At 40.6% G+C, this 12,954-nt stretch overlaps 1 long non-coding RNA gene across 1 annotated transcript; it reads right to left on the bottom strand.

The window, feature by feature from the left end:
• Window positions 1-2,267: 2,267 nt before the first annotated feature.
• LOC148970801 (uncharacterized) lies at window positions 2,268-11,069 on the bottom strand. Its single transcript, XR_016147766.1, has 2 exons — window positions 10,786-11,069; window positions 2,268-2,471 (listed from the first exon to the last, which is right to left on the bottom strand). It is a non-coding gene; the product is annotated as an uncharacterized LOC148970801 (long non-coding RNA).
• Window positions 11,070-12,954: the final 1,885 nt, after the last annotated feature.

The raw sequence follows: 12,954 nt of genomic DNA, 5'->3' as shown, positions 1-12,954 counted from the left end.
AATATTGCTCATATATACACTTGGGTGAACAAGTATTTGATACACTGCCGATTTTGCAAGTCTCTCATTTTTATCATAGGTACTCTTCAACTGTGAGTGACGGAATGTAAAACATCAGCCCAGAACTACATGGCAGGACCTGGTCAATGACCTGAAGAGACCTGGACCATAGTGTCAAAGAAAACCATTCGTAACATACTACACCGTCATGGATTAAAATCCTGCAATGCACGCAAGGTCCCCCTGCTCAAGCCAGTGTATGTCCAAGCAAGTCTGAAGTTTGCCAATGACCATCTGGATGATCCAGAGAAGAGGAATGGGAGAAGGTCATGTGGTCTGATGAGACAAAAATAGAGCTTTTTGGTCTAAACTCCACTCGCCGTGTTTGGAGGAAGAAGGATGAGTACAACCCCAAGAATAAGGATAGTTTTCTGCAAAGAGGACAGGACGACTGCACCGTATTGAGGGGAGGATGGATGGGGCCATGTATCGCAAGAACAACCTCCTTTCCTCAATAAGAGCATTGAAGATGGGTCGTAGCTGGGTCTTCCAGAATGACAATGACCAGAAACACACAGCCAGGGTGACTAAGAAGTGGCTCCGTTAGAAGCATCTCAAGGTCCCGGAGTGGCCTACCAGTCTCCAGACTTGAACCCAATAAAAAAAAAAATCTTTGGAGGAAGCTGAAAGTCCATATTTCCCAGCGACAGCCCTGAAACCTGAGGGATCTGGAGATGGTCTGTATGGAGGAGTGGGCCAAAATCCTTCCTGAAGTGTGTGCAAACCTGCTCAAGAACTACAGGAAACGTATAAACTCAGTAATTGCAAAAAAAGGTTTCTGTGCCAAATACTAAGGTCTGCTTTTCTAGTGTATCAAATACTTATGTCATGCAGTAAAATACTAATAATTACTTAAAAACCATACAATGTTTTTGTTTTAGATTCCGTCACTCAAATGACTGACTTCTACATGCTTTGTGAGTGGGAAACCCTGCAAAATCGGCAGTGTATCAAATACTTGTTCTCCCCATATACTCCCATGGTGCTTTACTGTATATAAACTATTGTCTAGCAACATGAAGGTACCCCAAAAGTCTTACAGTATGCGTAATAGGTAGGTCATAAATTTACAAAGACCACAATTTTGTAAGAACATTTCAATGTATTTATTAAACAATCATAATTTAATCCATACCATTTAATTTTCTCTGATATTCTCAGGCAGTTGTGTGTGCACAGGGGAGAAGGGGTCGTATTGCGGTGCCCTCTGGAACCCCCGTTTCACCCCTTCCCCAGCGGACGTCTGTGCCTGCCACTGTTCTCAGGAAAAGATGCTAGCATGTTATTAATTTACCAATCCCAAACTTGTTGCATAAGCAAATAACCACAATAAAACATGCATTTTGTATTAAAAGTCCTCTTTCAGACACAAAGCAGCACAATTCAGCTCTTATTTAAATTTGATTCTCGCACTTGAGCTTTTATTTGCATGCGCATGCTAATTAGCGCAGCACGATTGCTAGCTGGTTAGCTGCAGGTGGGGTTTCATTGATGCCATCAGGCACTACTGTATGACTCGAAAGAGCCTCTTTACCTTTATATAAAACACTCAGGCAGAGTGGTTCAGTGTAAGAGAGCTCAGGTACAGTCCCAGCAGCCCACGCTCAGCCAACTCAGTCCTCATTCAAGAGTGTTTTTACATTTTGCCCCAATTACGCAGGCCTCTATCATAGCAAATAAACATCTATGAAAATATGTTTTAAAAACACTTCTAATTCATGACAATCCACGTCGGCTGATCCGCGATTGATCGTTGCAGAAACGTGAACAGCATTCTGTTTCCATTTTTTCCCCTCATGCCGTCAGCAAGTACCTCTGTTCGTTCCTCTGATGTGCGTTCTCTACAGTCAGAACCGGGACGCTCTCCTGGCTGGAGGGAACCTTGCATGCTTTACAGAGGATCAATATCAGAACCAGTATGAGCAGAGCTACAAGGATGTTACACACGATGGCCACCACTGCGGCGGTGGACAGACCCGAGTCTTCTCGGTCACATAGCTGCATCTCTGACACAGAGACAGCCTCCCTCGGATCAGCTGTCAGCCCCAGAAGATCTGTGACCTAGGAAGCTCAGCGCTTCAAAGCCCTACTTGTTGATGTCACCATCACTCTGCTGTTATTATTATTTGTCACCCAGGGGTCCTCTTGATCGTCTGATCCTGTCCTACTTTTCACATCTCTTGTGTTCACAGAGTTTTGATGATGGATCAAGAGTGAAGCCTGGAGGTGGTTTTCGGTTTGAAGAGCCCTTACTTTAAACAGCTTTGCATCGCTTGTCAACTTCTGTTTTTTTCTCTCTCTCTCTTTTCTTCGGCTCAACTTCGTTCTGTGAAGTAGGTGGCAATGCAAAGCAGAGTGGTTTTCTTTTGGATGAGATCTTGGACGTCATCACCATCGGCTTTCTTTCCTATCTGAAAGAGAGAACATTTGAACAGCTATCACAATACCGTATTTCACAAAATCTGGAAAATGAAAATGCGTCAATCGCTGCACAGTGATGTTGTCAGCTTTTTGAATTTTTGTTCCAGTTTTCTATTAAAGGTTGCATTATTCACAGTAGAGTCAGCAGCGCTGTAAAATAACTGCCTTAAAATCTTGTTCCTTTCCTGGTGTGCTCAATGAAGCCTTCCCGAGCTTCTGCCTGATTACTGTCGGTCTTAGAAACTCCCGTCTGAATGCACAATGGATTTGGGATTGCCTTTAGACACACACACAAAGAAGACTACATGCTTACGCTCTACCTGAAAGTCTTCGTAAAATAACATAAAATATTGTAAATGATTTCTCTTCTGTTGCTCATAGATTGTAGTGGGAAGTCCTAGCAGACCCGCTCCTCCACAGTTCAGCCATGTAGAGAGGGGGCACAGAACTGTGCACTATACAGTGAGTGTTTTTGAAGAGGGGCTCCTCCTCCACAACCACATTTACACACATACACTTACATGAATAATTCATTCCCGCCGCTTTAAACATGAAGTATTATATTAGAATAACATGATGGTCAAAGATATAAAAATTCTGTCATCATTGACTCACCCTCATGTCATTCTCAACACTTTTTTTTCTTTCGTGGAACAGAAAAGATGATTTTCTGCTAGGGTATTAGGTGATCTAGCACTGTTTATTGTGTGGCTGCCCTCGCATTTTTGGGCTCGTCTGCTTGTTGTCTTACAGCGAACTTAATAAGTTTGAAACAGGTTATGACAGGCCCTACTTAAGTAGAAACATAACTATCTTTAAAAAGTTATTATAAAACTATTGTGTGCAAGTCATACTAAAATTGAATGACATTAAGTTCAATTTTGGATGAACTATCCCTTTAAATGCACACAAAAAAACAGACACACAAGTCAAGACTGACACAGGTCATGCTTCCCTTCATGCCCCAGCGAACCCATCTCAGATGAAAGTGTGTCTAAAAGGGGACAATAAACAGATTAGAGTACTGAGACAAGCTGAGTCCACCTTCCGTCCAGTCACATAGGGAAAGAGAATAACAGCGAGGTCCAACAATATCTGCTGTTTGACACAACAAAATCTCAGAAGCTTCTAACAACATGTGTACCTTTTTTCTTCCCCCCAACCACAATAACAGAGCTTTACTTTCCCTGTAATCGCCCGAGATTTATTTTGAAACGCCCATTTCTGTCCTCCGCTCCGACCCAGCAAAGCTGTACAGAGCTGTGTATGTGTTTACAATGCTAGCAGGAGGCTTTGCTGCCTCTCTGTAGGGAAATAATGGTGGGATGCTGGAGGTCTCGTTTCCAGACGAGGAAGAGGGAAAGGGAAGGAGGAGTCATGCTAAAAAGCTGTCAAGGGCGAGTGTAACATACAGTGTGTAATTACACAGGCCCCATAAAGAGTCGGTTACAAAAGTGCTTGTCAGCCATACACAATGACTTTTACCCAAAACCCACCCTTGAAGAGACTCACACACACACTGCCAGGCAGCATATTAAAACAGAGATGCTTCGAGAGAATAGCAGTATTATTCTGCGTGTCATTTGAGCGGAAGTGTGTATGTGTGTGTGTGCTGCCAGTGTGTTATCCTGAACTCGTTTCTTTCTGGAAGTGGTGGGTGGCTTCCACAATAACTGTGCAAACCTCCTGAGGGTCTCCTGGCTGAGGTGATCTCATTTATTACCTAAAATTGCCTCAAGCCACTTAAAGGGAACATAACCTTCATTCTTTCTTATCTAATTTTGTTCAAACAAATCAAACAAATTAAGCAGGGTACTACAATGCAAAAGGGGCAGCACTGTTTGGGATGCTGGGAAGTGAAATGGATAAAACATGGCTGTCCTCAATTGTTTTTTCATTAATCGGATTATGAGTAAAATATCGCATAAATTATCCCTCAAGACCATATAAATAGAACTTTGTTTTAAAGGAACATTTCAAACATAGATAGATAGGCAATAGGATTGAGCTACCTTGTGTCAAACGGTAAAGAAAACTTTTAACATTTAACGTACTAAACAGGGCAAATTACTTTAGCTTGAGAGCGCAATTCGGAATGGAAAGTTCTGCACATGATCTATTGACGACGCACAAATTAAAAACACAAACGCAGCTGGATCATTTCCATTCATTTAATACGTTCCTCTAAGGAAAACAAATGCAAATGTAAAAATGTCACTAAATAACTGCGCGTCTTTAGTAAAGACAAGCTGCACAAGCCGTTAGTATCAAAAAAGTTTATATGATGATACCATAAGTTTTGCTGAGTGAACAGTAAAGTCTTTCTGTTTTTGCCGTAACCAATACAAAAACATGACATGGTATATCATGGTGACATCATGTGGTCAACATGTGAGCGTAACATGATTAACTGGTTTTCACAGAGTAGAGAAGTAGGACATTTCAACTCGGTTATTCCCACTTCCGACGTGGCATAACACTCGAGTAAATCTGAAAATGTGAATATTTTTGACTCATTAGAAAGAACTGCCTCAAAAGAGTCATTTAATTGTGAATTGGACATCGCAACTCATTGTGTTCGTTGCTGCTTAGGTAACTGGGGTGCATGTAATGATATCTGACGATATTATAAATCTAACTGTCACATTTGTGACCATTTAAGGCACAGTCTAGAGCCCTTAATGACATCCCAACTCAATTTATTGTCAAGCTGCAGAACAGGAAGTAAATGTCCCCTTCGTTGTTGGGGAACACAGATTGCTACCCAGAATGCCAGCTTTCAAAAGCCAGATGGAAATGGCCATAGGCATGGTGGTGTGCATGTGAGTGATCAAATAAGGCTCATAATAATGCTTTACATTGCTATGAACTTCCATTTTACTATAGAAATGAAACTTCTTATATATTTTAGAGTAGTCAATGTGCTGCTTGTATAGCAGTATGTCCTCTGAAAACAACTCAACAGTCATTAATGGCAACAAAAGTGAGTACAACCTAAGTGATAATAGCTATATGTCATTTAACCACGCAAATCCACATGTCCTGTTCATTATGTTGAAGTTTTTGTCTGCTCGACAGGACCATAAAAATGTGTGTATCTGGTATTAGAGCAGTTACAATTTGTGCTTTAAGTATAATTCTCTCATACTGACCACTGGATGTTCAACATGGCACATCATGGCAAATAACTTTCTAAGGATTTGAGAATTAGAATGGTTGCTCTCCACAAAGTTGACCTAGGCTATAAGAAGATTTATAAGAAGATTGCTAACACCCAGAAACTGAATTACAGTACAGTGGCCAGTCATACAGCGGTTTTCCAAGACGGGTTCCACTTGGAACAGGCTGCGCAAGGGTCGAGTTCAGTCCTTGTGCTGTGCGTCAGGTGCAGAACCTGGCTTTAAAAAACAGACGCTAACCAGTATTGCTCTAGAGGTTGCAGAAGCAGAAGGTCAGCTTCCGTCGTCCCAGAGAGAAGCCTCCTCTGAAGCTGGCTCACAAGAAAGCCTGCAAACATTTTGCTCAAAGCAACCTGTCCAAGAGCATGCATTACTGGAAACATGTCCTGGGGTCTGATGAGACTAAGATAAAGCATGTTCAGCATGGCGAGTACCAAGAATATTGAGTCTTGCCTGCAGTCAAGCATGGTGGTGGTGGCATCATGTTCTTGGGCTGCAGGAGGGCTGCTGGTACTGGGGAGCTGTGCTTCGGTGAGGGAAACATGGATTCCAACATGTACTGCGACATTCTGAAGCAGAACATGATGCCCTCCCTTCAGAAACTGAGCCGAACGGCATAAAAACAACCCCAAACACACCGCCAAGATGACAACTGCCTTGCTGAGGAAGGTGAAGGTGATGGAGTGGCCAAGTATTTCTCCAGGCGTGACCCCACCTGTGGAGCGTCCTCAAGCGGAAGGTGGAGAAGTACCATGTGTCTAAGATCCAGCAGCTCCATGATGCCATTATGGTGGAAGAGGATCCCAGCAACAACCTGTGAAGCTCTGGTCAATTGCATGCCTTGGAGGATTAAGGCAGTGCTAGATGATTACGGCGCTCACACAAAATATTGACACTTTGGACACAGTTTGACATGTTCTCTTAGGGTGTACTCATTTTGTTGCCAGCTGTTTTGACAATAATGACTGTGTGTGGAGTTATTTTCAGAAGACAGTAAATAAATATTGCTATACAAGCAGCACATTCACTACTCGAAAATATATCCAAGATTAATTTCTATAGTATTAGTATTCTATAGTATTTGTCCCTTGAGAAGATACAGTATAATAAAATGTTTGCTAATGTTTTTGTGTGAGATACTATATATACTGTATAAAACGTGAGTATTTTTGCACCTCATGGGGCGTGTTTCTCCTTGATTGTTATTATAGCTTGTAGTAGTAATGCCATAGGAGATAGGGACAGCGTTAGAGGGCAGCGTTAGGGGGCAACACAACTTACTGAACTCCTTTGCATCAGTGCAAATGAATACGGATCCATTTGACAACAGACCACTCATCCATGTATTCAATAATAAGTCATGAAGATGCAAAAGTCGCACAGTGCACTTTAACAGCTGGTTCCAGACAGGCATGCAAAGAAAGTAAACATGATGAACTGATGAAAAACACAAACTCTTGAAGCCAACTCATTAAACAAATGAAAAAAAAAAAACATCTCACCAACTGCTGTGGACCTGGGAGCATCTGCGGCAACACCATTCCAGAGCATTCAATGCCAATTCCATCAAATTCAGCCATGAGGGAGAGCCAGAGTAGCACAGAGCTCATTCAGATCTCAATGCATGACTGGGTAGCCATTCATCTGAGATGATTTTCAATGAGTCAGACTTTCTGCGCTGGGCCTGCTCCCTGATTTCTCCTCTCATAGCACAAACATCTGAACAGACATGAGATTGGGAGGCAACACCAACATTCGCATACTCTAAGCTTATGCGAAGTTCAGAGACATTAGCATACCCTGCATCCACCCTTGACCATCTTGACCGTCCAGGGATGTACAGTGCGACGTCATTTGCCAGTGGTTCATTTAGCGCCATGCAAACTTTTTTCTTTTTTCAAACTGTATTCAACATGAATGTCCTTTGCCAGTCACCTACCAGTTTAAGACTGAACGACAGTACCGGTTGTTTTCAAAGATGGTAACAGACATTTTATACTTGTGCCACAGTGGCCTGTTCTACTAAACTTTCAATTAACCAGTGCTACAATACGTGTTAAAAAGGTTTACGTACTGCCCTGCTGTCACAATCTTCAGGGAGACTCAGTAATGGATAGAGCCCTGACATTTAGAAAGAGGGGCTAGCAGAAAGATAGACGTAAAAAGCAAATTGGAAAACAAAGTGAGGAAAGGGCAAAGTGTGACATTATGGAATGCACCAATATGCCACATCATATCACTTTTTCTTCCCAGGTAACTGACATCTTCTCCAAACATGTTGTGTTTTGTCGGCACAGCCTCAAGGGTGGCGGCGGTAAAAGTCATGTCCCCCAGCAGAACTCTGAGAAGTGCTCTGAATAGAGACAGGAGTCTCAGCTGCTGAATAATCTAGGGATTGTGTAACAGACAGTGGTGTTCTGAAGTGAGGAGGCAAAGTCCTCACAGTTTTTTTTTTAATTAATCAAATCTAAAATCATGTCCCAGTTACATTTCTAAAAAATCTAAACCAAATACAATTATTACGTATTTTTACATTATGTAAACAACGTTGTATTTATTAACACCAAATATAACTTATTTTTTCCGTTTACTCATCTGTTTAAATTATATTTAGCCTTAAAGTTCTGCATGGCATGGCCACTTGAGTGACAGGTTTGTTTGTATTTTAACTAGAGTGACAAGTGGATTGCCGCTGTTGTCACTACTAGCCGTTAGTCTGCAGTCTGTGAGCCGTCACATCACCACAGCTAATCACAACTTTTTGCCAATTTTCGTTTATCTGGGAGTGGCGCAAGGTGACGTGCTACCAAGATGGCGACAGCCTGATTCGGCCATTTTGGGATTCAAGAATGCTATTCAGAAACCTATGGGCACGTCAGAGACACTACGTCCACCTTTTTTTACAGTGTATGGTTGAAACTCTCTTCACATCCGGATAACAATCAATACTAGAAGTGGTCTAAATATTAAAAGATATCTTCTGGGGAAGTCTCAGGACCAAAAAGTGTTAGTCCATTCATTGCATTTGGTTAAAATGCAGAGATAGGACGTGTCTGTCAGCATATGTATTTCCATACCTCTGCTCACCCTGCACAGGGCGCTGTGAACAAACAGCAGTCATCTTTTATAGTTCCTCCTGAACCAAAACAACAAGCGTATGCTGTGTTCAGAAAACGTCCTAACCATAATTATGAAATGGCAAACCGTGACGTTCTACCCAGAACTGTTCACGCCCTCAGACTAATGATTTATGTTTCTATGTCATTGTCAACCTTGTGTTCTACTTTATCAACGTTGATTTATGTGTTTCTATGTCAACATTGTCAACAGCAAAATGAATCTGAAGCTGTCAGGTAGTTCAAAAGTACAACCTCGGTAAGTTGTTTACAGTCATTATTATTTTAATGTTATGTGCTTTGAGGTAATTTAATGCCGTCTTTGTCTCGTGATGCTTTGCAAACTTTGCTGTGTGCACTCGCGTTTTAAAGGAGGTGTGGCTTTGGAGACCCTCTGAAGAGAGGGTGTGATCTTGTGCTTTCAAAGCTAGCTAGCTCTGAAATTACTACCTTTAATGTCACATTTTGTAATATTTGCATTCTTTTATTTATGTAATATTATTTTCTCATCCAATTTGTGAGGCACTGTCTTTTTGATACCAAGAGTAGCTCCATGGCAAAAAACAAAACAAAAAAGGTTCAATTGCCGATTTACAATCTGATCGTGTATAGCCTAGGCTTTGCTTGAGCACACTCGCAATATACGTGGATGAATGTCAAAATAAAAGACTTCCCTTGCCACAAGACGTTTAAAAAAATGTAAAGCGCCAAACAATTAAACACAGTGCACATTCAAAATAGACAATGTAATAACATTTACGACACATAAGAAATATGAAAAATTTAAAAAAGAAAAAAAGAATAATATAAAGTAAATAATAGCCTATATAGCCAAATAATTAACACCAAAGACCCCAAAAATATGACTATTTGCTTCCTAAAATATGAAGAAAACAATAAGTTTTAATGTATAAAGGCCCATTACTGTGACAACGTCTTGTTTTCCATATTAAACGGCTTTTATGTCATTACCATGAAGACAAAGATCATTAAAACATGATCAGGAATTATATTATTTATTTGTATTAAATTGTTAATTGTTTTGCTGACATATTTATATATTTAACTGGCGCTGTTGAAAGAAGAAAATACTATTAATCTTATGAATACTCCCAAGCCTACCCTCGGGGGTCCAAGTTTGAAAACCCTCAGAGTTCTACGAATGAAGTATTTCTTTTATATTCATAACATGACTCAGTAAGAATACTGTCAATAATGTTGGCAATAAGTGTGACTTATTTGTGGAATACACACACAAAAAGCTATTATTATTATTATTATTATTGGTCCATGCACTGTAGGCTAAATCAAGACGCCACCCTATTCAAAATATTGCTATTTTTGCGTTCATCGGAAAGTTAAGTCATACGATACCGGTTTATAATAACCTGACAGAGGGACTAAATAATGTTATCTAATTTATATAGACGGAATTTTGGGGTGTGCATGATGCTCAAATATGTTATCTGAGAACATTCAGGACGTGTCCTTCGGTTAAAATCAGCTAGGCATACATGGCGTAACCTGGAACTGACCGCATCTCATGACTCGTTTTTGAAACTTGAACGACTTTCAACGGCACGCTTGGAGCGAGCGAGTGATAACGGCGAGAAGCGTGTGTAGACCGGTATAGACAAATAAATAGCTAACCGATTTAATAAAAGCGCACACAGAACGTGTCCTCTGTGAATGTACCAGCTAGACAGCTCTCACTGGTTTTTAAAACACTGCCACTGACTGAATGGATTTTCCCCGTTATTAGTAACGCATGTCGGTTACTTAGCCTACTTTTTACGTGTTGTGTAAATCGATTGCATAAAAAGATTACCTGTAATGAGTAATCTATCGACAGTTAACCTACTAGGCCTACTATAGACAAATAATCAGAAAATAATATGCAAAAACATTAAACAAAAAAGCTTGTCAAAATAATGTAGCAACCCGAAACATTCGAGACCCCATCAGTTCACTTTAACGTAATGTTCAAATAAGCACTTTTTTACACTTACCCGACAAATGCGAGCGCGATGTTGACATGGCTTTAGAGGTCTTCAGCATTGGGTATGATGGTCCATGCGTGTGTGAGACAGCAGCAGCAGAATGAGACGATCCCCACTGGCTCCAGTGACGCGTGTAAATAACACACACAGGCGAGGACGCAGGAAGATATGCGGCCAAAACGATTGGGAGACTGAGCACGGTGATAAGATAGATCAATAAAAATCAGTCATTAATTAAAATGACTGCCTTAACATAGGCTAATCCTGAGACATTCATTTAATAGAATAGGGCAGAAGAATTCATTTAATTCTAAAGACAGAAGACGAGACTGAATAAAGCTACTTTTTGTGAACCTCCTCTTTTACCCCTTTAATGGTATACGCTTATAAGCCAAATAGATGTTTAGTAGCCTATATATAAGCTGTAGACCTTTTGTTAACAAGGTGATTTGAAATAAGAAACTGATAAACATCTCTTTTCCAGCTTCATTCCCGCGTTTCACTTTTTGGTTTCATTCATTCACTTTCCATTATAGATTCTGTGTTAGTGATTTAGTTCAATATAACTTTTGTGCACATCCATGGGAGTTTGATTCTGGCCAAGCTTGTAAATGAAAGTCCCTTTAAAGGTGGGGTAGGTAGAAATTTTCTAAAAAAAAAAAAAAAAAAAAAAAAAAAAAAACCTTTTCCCCAAATTTGTTTAAACTCTCTCTCTCTCTCTCTCTCTCTCTCTCTCTCTCTCTCTCTCTCTCTCTCTCTCTCTCTCTCTCTCTCTCTCTCTATATATATATATATATATATATATATATATATATATCAATACATAATTAAAATGTAGGCACTCTGAAAAAGAAAGTATAGAAATCGAGTGTTTTTGTCCTCTAAGTGCTTCAATAAACACAGCTCATTATTTCATTCACTCCCACCCCCTTCCGTCTGGGATCCTTACAAAGCCACGCCCCAAAACACATGAACGCGCGTTGTCGACCGCGCTCAGCTGGAGGACGCGTTTACCAGCACCGCTGAGAGGAGTAGAGCATGGTGACATCATGTCAGAATCACATGTAATAAAATGCCTAACTTTATCAGTATTAATAAACAACAAACATGGTAATGGTATTACTCACTATCAAGCTAGCATATAAATACTGGTAATGGTAAAGTTTAATTGAGTTTGATTCGGTAACGAGCTAGTAACATTAAAATTAAAAACAGCAAAACTAAAAACAGATTGCATTGATACACGTTTTCCCGTTACTATCAGTTACACTGTGATGAAGGTCATTCCGTGTAAGATTCATAACATAGGCTATAGGGTGTTTTACATGTAAGAGCTTCCACGAAAGCACTGTTGGCATCACTTTTCCATAGACAGTATAAGAAATGGACAGAGCGATCTCATTGGAACTCCATTGAGACGATTGAAGCCCGTTTTTGGCGATTTTTTAGCACTTCCGTCCCTGACGCGCAGACTCAAACAGAGCTTGACGACGTAGATGTGACAAGAGCGACCCGTCTGTCTTCTAGTGCTGTGGCATGAGAAATCTGAATCATTCCCTTCCCAAACATGCAGAGGCGGGGAGTGTGAGTAGGAGCTGTCCATGAGCTAGGAGCAGGAGACACTTTTGCTAGGTATTCTGATTAATTATTTTGTCATTTTTTCTCCACATTTCCCCGATTGCACACGAGCTTCTCCTCCTGTGCATACGGTAATCTCTCTACTATGCGACAGAGAGTCTCGTGGGTATGACGCAATCGTTAACTTACTTTCACAAAAACTGCTTCTACGGGGCCATAACATACGTTACAAGGTAATGGAGCATTTTACATATTGTCGTGTTTCTTTAGAAATAAATAAAGGTCAAATGGGGTCTTCAAACGCCTCAGATGTAAAGTTATTCACCGTCAAAGAGACGCCAAAATGAATGGGAGTCAATGGGAATGCTAACGCAAGTGAAGTTCTGCTACAAGATGGCAGCTCCTGCGAGGCTTCAACTTCGGGTCGATGGATTACCCCCTTGCACTTTTCAGCCCCTGTTGTCAGTTGTTGCCATGGCTGGAAAGCCCCGCCCATATTGACTCTTGTCTGACTTCTTGCTTTATCCAAAGACTTTTTGGTCATAGCCTTTTCAAATACTGTCTTCCTTTTTTGCCTGATTTTCCTTAGTTGACTGTATA

This window comes from Pimephales promelas, chromosome 19, assembly GCF_988280905.1.
Source record: "Pimephales promelas chromosome 19, fPimPro1.hap1.1, whole genome shotgun sequence".
Lineage (NCBI taxonomy): Eukaryota > Metazoa > Chordata > Actinopteri > Cypriniformes > Leuciscidae > Pimephales > Pimephales promelas.
This window is presented reverse-complemented; position numbering and strand designations above follow the sequence as displayed.